General features: G+C 41.1%; 1 protein-coding gene across 3 annotated transcripts in view; it reads left to right on the forward strand.

Annotated features, from left to right (window-relative positions):
- The window catches only part of ATXN1 (ataxin 1), a 380,795-nt gene that overhangs the window by 176,584 nt on the left and 188,818 nt on the right, over positions 1 to 15,393 (forward strand). For 2 of the 3 annotated variants that reach the window (XM_090269787.1, XM_090269789.1), the window contains exon 5: positions 12,086 to 12,146. The exons of the other annotated variant lie outside the window; for it this stretch is intronic. The gene's annotated coding sequence lies outside the window, so the exon portion shown is untranslated. The remainder of the gene's footprint in view (positions 1 to 12,085; positions 12,147 to 15,393) is intronic. 3 annotated transcript variants of the gene reach the window in all.

Consider the following 15,393-nt stretch of genomic DNA (forward strand, 5'->3'; position numbering starts at 1 on the left):
CCTTTAAGGGTGTAATTTGTTTCTGATGTATGCAGGATGCTTCTTATAGAAGGCTTTGTTGATGATTTGCAGAGGCCTCCTGTATTGATCGACGATATAACGGTTCTATAGTGGGTGAGTGAGGTAATTCTCATCATGTTACTCAAGCCTGTGACCTTGAGACCAATCAGATGACTAAGCTACATAGGTGGATCCCTGCTTACAGAATGTCCTTGTTTAAAGGTAAATTGGTGTGAGGGTGACTAATAGTTTTAAAGAAATGACTAAAAGCGAATTGCCTGTCCCTTGGTGAGAGGCGGTCTATATTAATATGCTTTAAATTCCTCTCCCCCCAGACCTTGGGTCGACTGTTGGGGTTGATTTTCAAGAGTTCCTTTATCTGTGCTCCTCTCTTATCTTTTCTCGTTAGATTCCAATTCTCTGTTAAACTGCCCCAACAGTGTGTCATATCATCAGTGTGAAGTTCAGAGCAAAATACTTAGTGAGGCCTCTGAGCTAGTTGTCTGGATTGCTTTTCTTTCCTTTTGTAAAATTCAGCAGTGGGTGGGGCAGAGCTGAAGAGGAAGAGATTTTTAATGCAAGAAAAGAGAGGAAGTAAGCACGATGATAAAATCTGCATGTGAAAAACCCTTGTTAAAAAAGAAGTGGACTGTCTGTTAAGTTCTATGTGTAATTTCTGTACACACTTTAGTCTTAGAAATAAGAGCTTCTGTCTGCCAGCATCCCTGCTATTGCTGACCAGGCTATCACATTGGAATAGGTACAGGTCTGAAATGAACAGACTCTGAGTGGGTGGGCAGATGAAGGGGAGGTAGGAGGGAGAGGGTCAGTTGAATAGATATTTGGAAATCAGTGGGGAGCAATAAATTGTTTTTGTTGTTTTGCCACAATAGCAAATGCTCACATAGTACTCACGATGTGCCAATATTGTTTTCAATGCTTATTTACATATTAACCTTTTAATCCTTATGACCATTATCATGCAAATTTTATATCTGAGAGCAGTGAGGTTAAGTCCTTTGTCCAAGGTCATTTGGACCCACTCATTGGCTCCAAAGTTGGTGCCCTAATCAGTTACAGGCTCTCACTCTCAGAGGGAGTAAGGGTCTTGGGGGTACAGAGAAAAAGGAAATTCCTGTCCCCAGTGGGAACAGTTTTTGTGCAAGTAAAAGGAATTTAATTATTTCAAAAGGAATAATGTACTCATCAGGCACGTTGCCATTAAGCTCACCATGACCAGGTTGGGAGACTGTACATATTCCTCCTGAGAAGTAAGACTTTTCCTCCCAGTCCAAAGTCTCTTTTTGCCTTTACCATGGTTGTATTCTGATTGGAATGTCATTTCCAATAAAATACACCTCCTCAGGTACTAGGCCCTTCTCTGAGGGTCAGCAGAAGCTGGCTCTCACCCTTGGTGGCATCAATCACTTGGCAGAACAAAAATACTTTTCTTGTGGCAGTTGGCAAGGCCATTGATTTGCAGGGTAGGATAGCAGGGAAGTGCTCTGGACAGCTTCGGCATTTGCTGGTGCTAATGAATTTGTCAGGCATCTAAACTCAGGATGATGTAGACCTAAAATGATCTGGAATAAATCTTAACTTTTATCAAAGATAATAACAATCTAATTTTGGAATCAGGAGAGGTATATTTTTCCTAGATCTTTTCATGAACTTCTAACTCAAGAAAAACTTTATATTAAATGAATAAACAAAAAAAGGTCCTAAAACACATAGCTGTCCTATAATGCACTCTTTAACTAAGGTATTTATTGACTGGAACAATAATGATGTATTTTTGATCTGTGATAAGTACATGTATTGAAATCTGTCCAAGCCACAAAAATGATTGGAGGATCCATGTGGAATATAAAGGTCTGCAAAGTCTACAGCTCATATCCTATATGGCTTTTTGCTAATTAATAAACATTGGTCTCATGTCTGTTACTTAATAGCCTGATCGCAGTACATTGGCAAAAGTGCTGTCTTTTACTCCTGAGGGGAGACGTTTTCTGTGAAAGAGGCTAAAAGGAGAAATCTGGAAACTATTTTTTAAAAAATGAGTTGCTGAAAAATAATCAGATACATAAGGTTTCCTGAGAAACCTTTTTATGATGACCATGCAGAGTTGTTCACAAGAGAATTTTACCCCAGCATTTTTTATGAAAAAAATTCAAACATACAGAGAAGTTGAAAGAGTTGTACAGCTGATGCCCATATACCTCCTTGTGCCTCAGTGTTCCTCTCTGTCCATTGGGGATAATAATAGAACCTGTCTCGTTGGGTTGTTGGGAGGACCAAATGAGTTAATATTCGTAAACTAACTGATACATAATGAGCACTCTACCATGTTTATTATTGTTACTGGCATCAATTATTTCACCAGTTCTGCAACCCTATAATTAATGAGCTCAGCAGCCCTGTGTAACTTACCTAGCCTCCCTGTGCTTTAATTTCCCCACCTAGAAGGCAAAAAAATAATATTGCTACTGGCTTTATTGAATTGCTGTGAGGACTGATGAGTTAAAACTTCTAAAGCTCTTAGAACAGTTCAATGTAGTTTTAACTTGAATTTAACCAACTACTAATTCTGTTATCTTGGGAAAAATAGTTCTATCTTTATTGTCCTCTTCTATAAAATAGGAACGAGTCCTTTCTTTTTTTCAGCGTTGGGGTAGGGGGATTAAGCAAAATAATATGTGTAAGTCACTTAATAGAGTACCTGGCATAATTGTATTATTGTTATTAACTGAAGCTCCTACTTCACTTAGATTTCCTTAGTTTTTACCTGATGTCCTTTTCTGTCCCACGATTTCATCTGGGAGACCACATTACATATAGTCATCATGTCTCCTGCGGCTCCTCTACAGTGGGACGATTCTTTTTGATGACCTTGACAATTCTGAGGAGTGCTGTTCAGTCATTTTGTGGAATGTCCGTCCCTCAGTTGGGTTTTTTCCTATGTTTTTGTTATGATTAGAAGAACCCCAGTTGAGGAACATGCTACAGAATGATTGATTAAGTACTCCTCAAAATTGGTAAGTTGCCATTTTCATCACATCATATATATCAAAGATACCTGCTATCAGTTGGACTTCTCACTGTTGATGATGACCTTGATCACCTGACTGAGATAGTGTTTGCCACGTTTCTCCACTGTGAGGTGACTCCTCTCACACACATGCTGCCCCCCATCCCCACACTGACCTCTGTGGAGGAAAGCCGCACCGAAGGACAGGGGAGCTGTGTTCTGCGTTGTTGAGGGTAGTGTATCTCCATGAATTATTCAGATTTCTGACAGAAGATTTGTCTCTTCTCCATTTATTTGTTTATTCAGTCATTTCTTTATATTGGTATGAACCCATGTATATTTATTTTATACTTCAGGTTATAATCCAGTACTATGTTTTTTGTTTCGTTTCTCAGATGGTTCCAGTTCGAACCATTGTCTGCCCTTTCAGGAATATTAGGCACATTGTCTCCTGTTTTCCTTTGATATGCCCCCATCGTTGTGTTTTTGTTTTGTTTTGAGCATTTCCTTCATGCTCATCTTGAATATTCCCTACCCCAACCTCAGCATCAGCTGTTTCTTCAGGGAGCTTTGCTGCTTTTTATTTGAGAATGGTATTAGAAACCAAGATCTGGGCACTGGGCTTACAGAAATTTTATGCTCAACATATTAGTTCTCCCCCTTCCTTTAGTGGAAGTGCGGCATGTACGGTAGTGAGCTGCCTGGTGCACACTCCGGACTGCACACCCTCGCCGTCGCTGCCCTGGCCTTGGCTTGTGAGCCTGGTTCACTGAGGCTGACTGGACAGAAGTCAGCCCAGCCGGTCAAGTCAGCAGATCAATGAGCTTAGCTCAGGTAAAGCTCTGTGCTGCGGTTAGAGCTTCGAGAACTTTCCCTCATGGAACCTGCCCCTCTAGAACCCAGTGCTGTAGGAATTCAGAATAAAGGGTAGTGCAGTCTAAGAGCATCTGGAGAAAGCTGCTCATGTAAGATAGGACTCGAGCAAGGTTCATTCCAGACTTGAAGGAAAGATGTAGAAGTATGAACAGATACCTTTTAATAGATAAGAAGACCTGAACTTAATGAAGGACTTCAGCCTTTTGGGTTTGTTTTAAATGTGATACTGGGTTTATTGATCTTGGTGGGATGAGAAAAATGGGCTTTCATCAGCTTACTTCTGCTCTCGTGTGCCAGTTGTTAACTTTTCAGGAATTTTGAGAACACGTTGGCATCATGTTGCTAGCTTGAAATCAGTTACGGTGTGAGTGTTTACAGAAATCAGCAAATGCTACCAATCAGGGCTCCTCTCTCCCCGCCAGCTGGTTATGGAACATTTCCTTGCATACCACTGGCTTTAGCTATCTAAAAACCTAGTATATACCCTGACTCTGAATTTATTTTTTCCATCTAGCACTTTTTTTTTTTCACATACAGTTGTTTAATGCTTTGAATTTTCTGACAAGAACTGTTAAAAAGTGGTTACAATGAGGTGTGTGCCCTGGAATGAAAACTGCATTTTACTACATTTTGGTTAAAACTCTGACTGCCAGAAAATGTTGTAGTTAAATAGGCTATTTGGAACCCTCTAATGGCCATTTTGTATAAGTCAGTTGGAAATGTATGACCCAGCCTTCTACCTTGTTTGGACAGTGTGAGATCTGTCTTCACCCGACAGTGGTTATTAGTGTCATAAACAACATGGCTATAAGCCTTTTGTTCTGTTATGGTTAGGTTGGCTTGAAGGTATCTTTCTCTTTCTTATCAAGAACACAGGAGCCCTGGCCAAGTGGCTCAGTTGGTTGTGGTGTTGGCATCATCCCATATACCAAAAGGTTGCAGGTTCGATTCCCAGTCATGGCACATATCTAGGTTGTCAGTTTGATCCCTGGTTGGGATGTGTATAGGAGGGAACCAATCGGTGTCTTTCTCACATTGATATTTTTCTCTCCCTCTCCCTTCCTCTCTCTCTAAAAGCAATAAACATGTCCTTGGGTGCAGATTAAAAAAAGAATATGGGGAAAAATGGTATCATTTTTCTTCAGTTGAGAAACCATGATTCAGCATCATTCTGTTTGTCATAGGTAATGAATCCCTATAATAGCTTGGCTTTTGTAAGGGTGATACCTGAGTAATCCATGGAATAGTGCGATACAAACAGGGGCAGTTTTCATGAGGTCACCTCTTGTGCATGGTATTTGGTATTAAGTGTTATGCAGAATTAGACTCAGAAGGGTTATGTTTCAAGAGAGTCGACTAAAAGTGGCCCCACGTGTGAACAAGGAAAGCAGGGTTAGAGAGAGAAGAGATTTCTGTTACCCAGGTTGTAGCTTTCACTGTCATTCTATGTTCTTCCCTATACCCCTCCCCCCAAGGAATGCTAACCTTTCATAACTACTGCTCCCACATGCCATTGATTATACCCTTGATCCACTGTCAGATTGAATCTCTGAGGTTGGAGCACTTGGAAAAGAGTATGACAGACTTTCTGGCTATATCACAGATCTTAGGTGCAGAGTGCACTCTGAATCTTAAGAGTGCTCATATTCTCTTTAGTTTGAAGGACTGCTAGATGGGGAGACTCTCAAATTTTAGCTAATTGTCAGGAACCCTTAATCCAGGTTGCAGTTCCTCAGCCGCTTCCCATAGACCAGCCCTCCCTGGCATGAATGACTTGGACCTTCTTGAGACATCCTGGTCCAAACAGATCACCTGAACAGCTCCCTTAGAGATCCAAGTGATTACAGGTCTCTCTCTCTCTCTTTTTTTTTTTTTTTTTTTTAATTGTGGTAAAATATATGTAACACAAGATTAGCACATACTTTGTATGTTATATGTATTATATATTATGTTCTTACAATAAAGTAAGATAGAGAGAAGAAAATGTTATTAAGACCGTCATAAGGAAAATACGTTTATTGTACTGTACATATTTATTGAAAAAAAATCTGCATGTAAGTGGACACATGCAGTTCAAACTGATGTTGTTCAAGACTCAACTGTATGATGATATTCTATACCAAAGATTGATGAGCTCTGACCATGACCTACATTCCATTCCATCTTTTTTGTAAGTAAAATTTTGTTTGTACATAGCCTTGTGCATTTGTGTAGTAAGATCATGGCTGCTTTTGTGCAGGGCTGAGTAAAAAAGCTTAAAATATTTGCTCTCTGTCCCTTTACTGAAAAAGTTTGCCAGCCCCTGGCTATTCTAGACATTGAAGAGATAACATTTTAAAAACTATATATACAGTATAGTGATGTTGACTGTTGACTGTTCATGCTATACTTGAGCACTTTGAAAACTATTAAAGCTCACATAGTTATAAGATATTATGGCTTTTAAGTATATACTGAACTCCAACTTTGTGTTCAGACCCATGTTCTTTCAGTCTTTGTTATTTGATGGGGGCAATAGTTTTTGCATCCAGATCACCAGTGCTGCTGCCAGATGTGACAAATGTTTCTAACATAGGCAGAAGTTTTTAAAGTCACAGTATCTAATCTCTCCTTTCCCCTGTGATATTTCCTATTTATACTGAACTTTGGTGAAGAAGCTCTGATCTTTAACTGCAGAGAGGAGAGTTATACTGCAGGGACATGGCCCTAAAGGGTAGGGCACAGAAAGCTTTCTGCCTTCACTCTAAAAATAGCATCCTGCTTCTCTTCCCCTCCTCCAGTTGGAGGTGCAGCTTTGCTAAGGGCGGTGATGGCCAATTTTGGAATTTTGAAATACTGTTGGTTTGCTAATTCTGCTCCGCCTTCTGTCCACATTCTTTTGACCATTCATACAATAAACATACTAACTGCTAGAAGAATTGTTAAGGCATATAGGTAATGTCTTTGTGGAGTTTACTATGTATTTGGCAATTCAAGAATATAAAACTTTGACTTTAAAATATTATATATAATGCCCTTTGACATCATTTGGAAATCTCCAACCTATACTGATTTTAATTACTTTCCTTGGAAATCACTCCAAGAATACTGTCTACCCCTTCAGTTATAGACAGATGTTAAAAATGAACAATAAAATATACCTAAAAAAAATAGACTATGATGAGAGTTACTTTGCAAATAATTTTCTTCAGTCTGAATGAGGGCAATATTTCTTTATTTTTATACTTGTATGTTTTTACTCCCTAAGGACAGATCTCTGCTGAATTTCATGGTATATATTTACAATCATCTATTCATTTTGTAGAACAGTTCAGATACTGCCCTTTGAAGTATGAGTGACTTCTCAGAACAACTTGGGGTCATTTGTGCACTTAGTAAGCATGCCTTCTTATTGATGATACAATTAGAATTTATTCATTTCTACAAATTTTGCATGTTTACTGTGTATGCCAGGCACTGGGCTAGGTGTTAGGGATACCGAGATAAATGATACAAGTTTCATGCTCTTGGAGCTGGGCCACAATTTAGTGGGGGAGATGCATCCCACAAAAATTTGTAATGAAGTATGAAAATTTCTCCTTGTAAAGAATTATACAACATACAGTGTTAAGTCTGGGAAATTTGTAAACTTACTTAAATCTTTACATTGAGTTAGACTGTGGATAACTGTATTAAATGAGAAACACATAAATATTATTTATTCTAATAAGTAAATGAACTAAAATGCATCTCTTACAACCATTGGCCTTCAGCAAAGTCAGTCTCTTGTGCCATTATTGTTCCTGCACATGCTTTATGTTTGGGTCATTAACGTTGTGTTTAGGTCAGATGAGAATGTGTTCCATCTGCCACGCTTTGATAACTAAAGTAAAATGCTGATGGAGATCATTTAAGATCATCTCTATGCTCTTGATTGCATGCTTGTGGCTCATAATCAGAATGATGAAAACTAACTGTTAGATCGACTTGCCAAGGCTACATTTTGTGTCCCTGCAACTGTCAGCACTTTGGTCCTGCTGTTCTGCCTGAAGAACGCTTGTCTAGCACCTGTTGGACGGCTAAAGCACAACTTACTACTGAAAGTCATGGATAACTTTCATTCTAGCATCCTCGCTCGCTACTCCCCCAAAATAACCTGAAAAAGTAATACCTGATTATTGAAAGAAAGCAACTTCTTATTTTCTGTGTTTGACAGAATCCTACATATTGCAACTTTCATCTAAAAATCCACTTGCTTGTTGCCATGATGTTCATCTCTTTTTCCTTTGGCCGTCAAACGGAGACAAAACTAGCTTTGAATTCTTGTTTTGTCACTTAATGGGTATGTGACCTTGGATAGGTTATTTGTCTTGAACCTTGTTTTTGTCATCTGTGCAGTGGGCTAATATAAACTATTTTACAGAGATTTTGTGAGGATTAGAGATAATAAATAAGAACCTGGCACAAAATAGCCACTCAGTAAATGACAGGAGTTAATATTAAAGAATTCGGTGCTTACTCAGGATGATACTATACAACAGCAAGACAAAATTTTCCAAAGTCTATAGTTCAAAAATATATTTTAAGTGTGGAATATATAGTATCAGCACAGTTTTTCTGGGTAGGTCATGTTTACCAGAGACACACAATTGGATGAGGATGTTAGAATCTAAACCACAATTTTTGATAGCTAGGTCTGCTATGCAGAATGTGTTCTGGGCCATCCCATGTACATCATCAAAGGATATGAAGGTCCTTTTGAGAGCAAATTGAACAATGTACATCATTTAGCTTTGACTGCATAACAGAGACGTTATATAGCACACAACACAGCTTGACTATCTGGTTCTGTCTCATGGAGAAGCAGTGACCACAAGAGAGAGTTAAAGCAAAAGCTCTGTTCCTATAAGAAGTTCATTGTTAGATCTAGGGACATCTCATTGGCTCCCCAATTGTACAATCAAAAGAGATCCATCAAGAGTAGCTCAGTCCATATTCCATGTGAAGTGAAGTATCTAGTGTGAGTTGTCGAAGAGGTGCTTTCTCTGATTCCATCCAATACTAAAATTTAAGGTCTGTCTTATCTCCTAATGTTGATTCTATTTCACATGGTCAAATGGAACAATAGAAGTCCCTTGTAAGAGCAACGAACCCCACCAAAAAACTGTCACTTCCCCTAAAAATTCCATATACTGGACAAGGAAAGGATGAACTTTTAGGAAACTTTTTTGAGGAGGTAGCATGGGAAGAAGAATCTCACCTGCTCATTCATTGTAGATTCTCATTTCAAAAATCAAACTCTGTATTTCTCTACTTTGTTTCTCCACTTTTGATCTCGCCAGGATTTCCAGCTAGTGCCTGATTTGGTGTTTCTCTGCTGTCACAGTATGTCCTGTCTTTCTTTCTCTGCAGCTTTCTGCCCATCCCCCACCCCCTGCCTGCCTGCTTGTAGGAGCAGTGTTGGCAGCACTCAGAAAGGGATAGTTACATTCAGAACTGGAGGAGGAATTAGCTCCACACTTTGCGGATGGTGAGGATATAGTCACTCTCCCAGCCTCCTCCCAATAATGGTATTTTCCTAAATATTACTAGCCAGTCCCATTTGTAGGTGTAGCACAATTTTTCTCAGTCGAGTACAAGGATGTACCATGCAGCTCAAGCGAACGGTGTCACAGATGTTATACCAAACCAACCGTTCTCTTTGAGAAGGAAATTAGCTTAGCAATATTCAAACTGCACAAACATTCCAACTCCTGATATCTTCTAAACATGCTGAAGTCTTTTTTTTTAAGGTTTTGAAGTTCATATAATGTGATTATGATTTTAAGGTCACTCAAGAATCTATAGTTTCCAGTTTCACTTTCTCTATATCATTGAGTAAATGCACCGTGACCAGACCGAGAACAGGGACACTCCCTTAACTTCAGTCCTGGAATCTCATACTTGAAATAGGCATTTCTATCCGTCGTTAGCTCTAGTCTTTAAAATTTTGTCCCCTTTCAGTATATTGGAAACTCACTGAATATTGTAATTTTTGATATTATTTTCTCTGTATAAGTGCTAGTTAGTATTCTTTTAAGCTACTCCCGTTTAAACCAAAACAATCTTTGTTGTTAACACATCTTATATTAGCACAATCTGCCTTTTTGCAGTTCTGACAAAAAATATAAAAAAAGAACCACATGCCACCTCACATATAGTCTTTTCTCATAGATGTGGGACACTTCGGTAGATTCTATAAATTCAACAAATACACATATAATGTTTACTCCTTTTGGTGCAGAACTCTTGCATGTCCTTAAAAAATTATGATGGCGATGGATGTATTGATATTGAGAGGTTTACACTATATCAAATAAAATGTTTTCAGACTGCAAAACAATATGAAGTCTATCATAGTATATCATGAATAAATTGTACATATGTATATAATTTTACTTACTTAAGTATATGTCTAATATACTGTGTGTGCTTGAGTATAGGAGAGAGCCTGGAGCCGTATATACCAAAATATTCATAGTAATTACTAATGGGACTTCTGCAGATTTCTATCATTTGGGTATTTTCTCTCTTATCTATAGTATCTCACTTTTCACAGTAAACAGTTTTACTTTGTTCTCATTTGTCTTATTTAATTTGGGGGAGTGTGGGGAAAAAATACAAGCACTGACATTTTGATAAATTATGAATTATGAAAATCTCTCCTATGTGTTCCTTCTCTAGTGTTACAGATATGGAGACATGTTGTGCCACATGGCATCAAAGCTTTTTTGTTTTAAGTCTCTTCTACATGCCAAGCACTGCACTAGGAACTTGAGACGCTGTATGAAGTGGGTATTATTATTACCATTATGCAAATGAGGGAAGGGTGCTGAGAGTTTATGTAACTTGGATCACACAGCTGTTCTGTGCCTGAGCTACGATTCAGAGTCAAGTCTGACTCTGAAATCAGTTTTGTGGTCTTTATGATCCTTACTGTAGACATCTTGTCTGTCTTTAGGAGAAAAAGGTTAATGTATGTGAGTGGATTGTAAAGTGTAGCTTTAAACAGAAGGTGCTCAGAGATTTTACCAGTGTGTACCGTCTTTCAGTGCTCATGTTGTTCCCCTGTCGTGTTTTCAATCAGAGTATGAACTCCTCAAGAGGTAGGATCTCATCATCTCAGCGGCCCCCACCTCTCCTAGCGCAGCCTGACAATATGGCCGGCACCTTCTCTCTGGGACCGCGAGGCATGCCTTTCATGTTCTGAGAAACTGAGGCTGAGAATCTGCCACCAGTGGATGTGCTGAGGGAGGACTGTCCATACTGCCCTAGAGGCCAGGCCTCTCTCTTCCTTTTAGCAAAAGGGAGGAAAAGCAGTGGCCCTTATCAGGCTCACAGACTTACTCCCAAATGCTTTGGGATTGTGTGAAAATTGCCTGTCTCAGGAACTAGACAGAGTAGCTTTGCCTCACGTCCCCTTCTAAACCTGCAAAGGCATCTTTTACAGTCTCTGGAAATTTTTTAAAACTTGGATCTGGAGCTTGGTTTCTTATGTGAGAGAGATTACAGCCACAGGCTGTCACTCCCTTATCTCTCTTTGTCTCTCAGGCTTCCTCTTCCAGCTCGCACATCATCTCGGTCCTTTCCCACACTTTATCACAGACACCGTGGCTTCCTCATGGGATTACTCAGTCGGCCTGATCTGTGGACCCCAGTGCCTCTCTGCCAAGTCCACATTCCCATCTGAGCCCAATTATAGGGCTCCTGTGGGGTCACTGGCTTCAGTGGGGACTGTGTGGAGTTGTGGGTCTACCATCTGGGAAAGGGCAAAGTGCAGTCATGGGGCACTCTGGTTACTTATTGATATATCTTCAGTTAGCCACAAGGTGGGAATGTGGACATGACATTTGAAAATATCCACCTAAAAACTCATTTCTCAGACACCACAATATGTGTTCCTTTGTCATAAGGCTCACATCTCTTGTGATAAAAGAATAATGCATATGATTGCTTCTGCATATTAATTGTTCAAAGCTCCTTTTTAAAAAAATTTATGTAGTCAGCCACAGCATTATATATCCACTATTCTTCAGACATTTACTGTGTACCTAGTAAGTGCCAGAATGCCAGGGGCTAGGATTTCTTATCATCTCTAGGCCTACATACCTGTGCTGAGTTACAGAATGGACTTAATGTTGTTTAAATCTTTTTCTCTTCCAGTTTTCCAAAGCTATTAGTTCGTTTTCTGGGTGCAGAGAAACCAGTCTGCTGTTTTCATAGGGTGAGTGACCCTTTGACTCTTTTATGTATTTTTACCCTCATCAAAATCTTATCCAATTACTGCAGTGCTCTGAGAAAAAGTGCCTGATAGCACATTTTCTCTAGAAGTTTTCTTTGCTTTGGAGCCAAGATGTTCTGCGTGTCACATCTTTTCCTCCCTTTGTATAGGATGGTTTCCCTCTTGTATTTTTCTGCCCTATCTTTTTGCTGTTCACACGTGTTGCCTCTTAGGAGTGGCCACCATCACTGCTGTTACCTTGTCCATCTTGCAGAGAGGATGATGTAGGAAGCTTCCTTTTTCAGTGACTGTTGCCCAGAAACATGGCCATGGGCAAGGGAAAGCTGTTTGTTGTGTCCACATGATGCACCAGTTCATGAATGCCCTGAAAGAGGGAGCACTAGATGGGACCTGAGAGTGCATCTGGCAAAGCCCCAGCTGCTGAGGCCCAGAGGGCTTCACGCCCCTGGTGTGAGGGCTTCTCAGACCACAGAAGAGCTGGGATCATGACAGAGGCATTTGACTCTCATCTGAGCAGTCTCCCGGTGCCCCCAGGCCCCTCACAGAATTGTCTTTTGAATCTCAATTCCTTCTGTGGATACAGAATCATAGGTGGTTGCACCTGAAGTAATAGCAATAAACAAATGATAACTTTGCTCCAAGGCAAGTGTCAATAGTGATGCAGTTTAGCTGTTTAACTTTCTAGAAACCACACTAGGCTGCTACCAAGAATACTTCCGTGATGGACTGCCTCTGAGAGGGCAGATTTTCCTCTGCGCCTTTCCCAAACCACTGCATTTGCAATGCCACATCATGTGGAGAGGCTCAGGGCTAAATCTGTGTCGCAGCTAGAAGCCATGATGCAGGTGCGCACTGGCCAGCTGCAGCCCTGCACGCCCCCGCTCAGGACTCTGCACCTGCAGAGCAATGCTTAACAGGTTTCTTATAGCAGAGTGCAAACCAGCCCTGCCATCATAGAGACTTTCAGAGGAACATTTCTTCATTTTAAAAAAGCAAAGAGTTATACTGTTTTGAACATGAGAGTTCAGTTGTACGGTGTTCTCCACTGGAATCCCAGAAGGTGGACTTGCCTGTGATCCTGTCATGGAGACCTGTGGTCATTGAAGTCGCTGAGCTCAGCGCACGTATTTCATCTCACCTGCGGGCTGGCTCAGGTGTAGTACTGAGAGCCGTGTCCATTATTTTATCCCACTTGTCAACTTAATCATTTTACCTTAACAAGTAGGGGCTTCTTTTCAGCCCTAACCACAGTCGTTTTTAAGGAACCTGACGTGTCTCCTTATTTGGGTACAGAGATAGTTGCTTTCTACCAGTGCCCTGAATGGAATTGAGAATACGGATTGCTGACTGACTGACTTAGGACTCTAATATCGATCTCTCCTGTCCCCATATGCTTGGTATACATGAATGTATATTCATTAGAAGTGTGAATCTAAGGGTTCCCATTTCCTCATCTTACCCCAGAAAAACCCAAACGGCTTATCCCCAGTGCACAGCACAGTGTGACGTGGGTCATTGAGATCTGCTGCTCTCTGCGGAAGCTAAGGGTCTCTGTGGCATCAAGAGGTTAATAAGACTGAAATAGAAGACAACTAAGGACCTTAGGAAAGGAGGGAAGTGCCAGATTTCGTGCCTACTTGTACTATTCTTGAAGTAAAAAGTAAACTGGTAGAGAGGGTCAGAGGTAAGAAATTATGATAAAGGGATAAAATAAGATCATGCGAACTGATGCTGGCCACTTGTGGCTCTGCTGTGATCTGAGGTCATTTGACACTGACAGTCAGGAGGCATCAAATTATTACCCAAAATATGACAGCTGTTTGTTTCTACCCGTGGCAGGGGGTGGGACCAAATACAAGCTGAGGCCGTGAGTTTCTTACTTAAAAAGCCGCTGCGAGGCCGGTCCCCACACTTCGGGTTTGTACCATGTAAGTCCACATGCCACATGCGTGTTCACCTTGTAAAACACGAGTTGCTGGGCTGCATTTTGTGGTATGCAGCAGGGCTGGACCCGGAAACAATGCCGCTGTTGTTCTTAGCTGAGCTTGGACTGTGCTCACCATCCGTGGTATCCCTTTAAGGGAAATCTAGGGAAATGCGCTTGCCAGCACTGAGATTTTATTTGCTAGAGGCCAAGTAGCAGTGGCATGTATTGGTTCCATAGCAACATGTCTGTGCAGCCAGAAAAATACAATGACTGTGGCAGCCAGCACATCCTGGGCAGGACGAGCACAGCCCTGACACCCCCTTTTATTTTTCCCCTGCTCCTGGCCTGCCACTCCCTCCTGGAGAGCATGTGGACTTCATAATTGTTACCATCTATCCCTGGGAATAACACTTGCCTCCTTTCTCCCCGGGGCTCGGAACTCCATGAGGGGGAAGGCGCTGTGTGTAGTAATCCTGCAGGCCCTGGGTGTGCCCGCAGAGCTGGCAGAGCCTCCCTGCCGTAGTGAGCGAGAGCAGGTGGGGAGCCTGTGCGTTCATCGTGCCTGCAGCAGAGCCGCTCAGCGAGCAGGCACCGTGGGCGCAGCGTTTCCTGTCCAGTGCGGTCAGCTGCTCCTGGCTGGAATGGGGGCCGTGAACCGGCGCGGTGTGCAGTCCGGGAAAACAGAGTGCCCCATAAATGTGCTCCACAGACTCAGGAGGCGCCTGCCAGTGCTGGGCACGGCACGGCTCACGGAGAGGTGCAACACGCACTGCGCACCTCCTGGGAGCTTCTGCCCCAGGTGACGCTTCTGGTTGCAGTTGCTCCAATGTGTGTAGTTGGAGTTTTATTATCTATATTATTATCTTTTTAAAAAGAATTCTCTGATGCCCAGAACTTAGCCCTGTAGATAGTAACGATGCTATCAATATTTCTTCATGATAACAATATAGCCCCATCCTATTTCATAAGGAAGTTGTGAAGCAGGTATGTAAATATACTGAAAATGTTTTTAAATTCTTCAGGGAAAAGAGAAATTAAAAGACTTTTTATTCTAGCATGGTTTTTAAAAACAAGTATTCAATAGATATGAAATCACAAGGTAAGAATATCTTAAGGCTTCACATTTCCTCATCTTCCTCTTTGTGGCTACCAACCAGGAACTGTGTAGCCTGTAGTTCCACACTGTCACTGAAATCATTCTTTTCCCCACCCCAGCCCCACAGTATTCACTACTTCTATTGAATTTGCCTTATTATACTATTTGGGCCAGACTTTTCCGTCAAATACCTAGTGATGTCTTTG

This window comes from Furipterus horrens, unplaced genomic scaffold (assembly GCF_987537825.1).
Source record: "Furipterus horrens unplaced genomic scaffold, mFurHor1.1.pri manual_scaffold_3, whole genome shotgun sequence".
Taxonomy (NCBI): Eukaryota; Metazoa; Chordata; class Mammalia; order Chiroptera; family Furipteridae; genus Furipterus; species Furipterus horrens.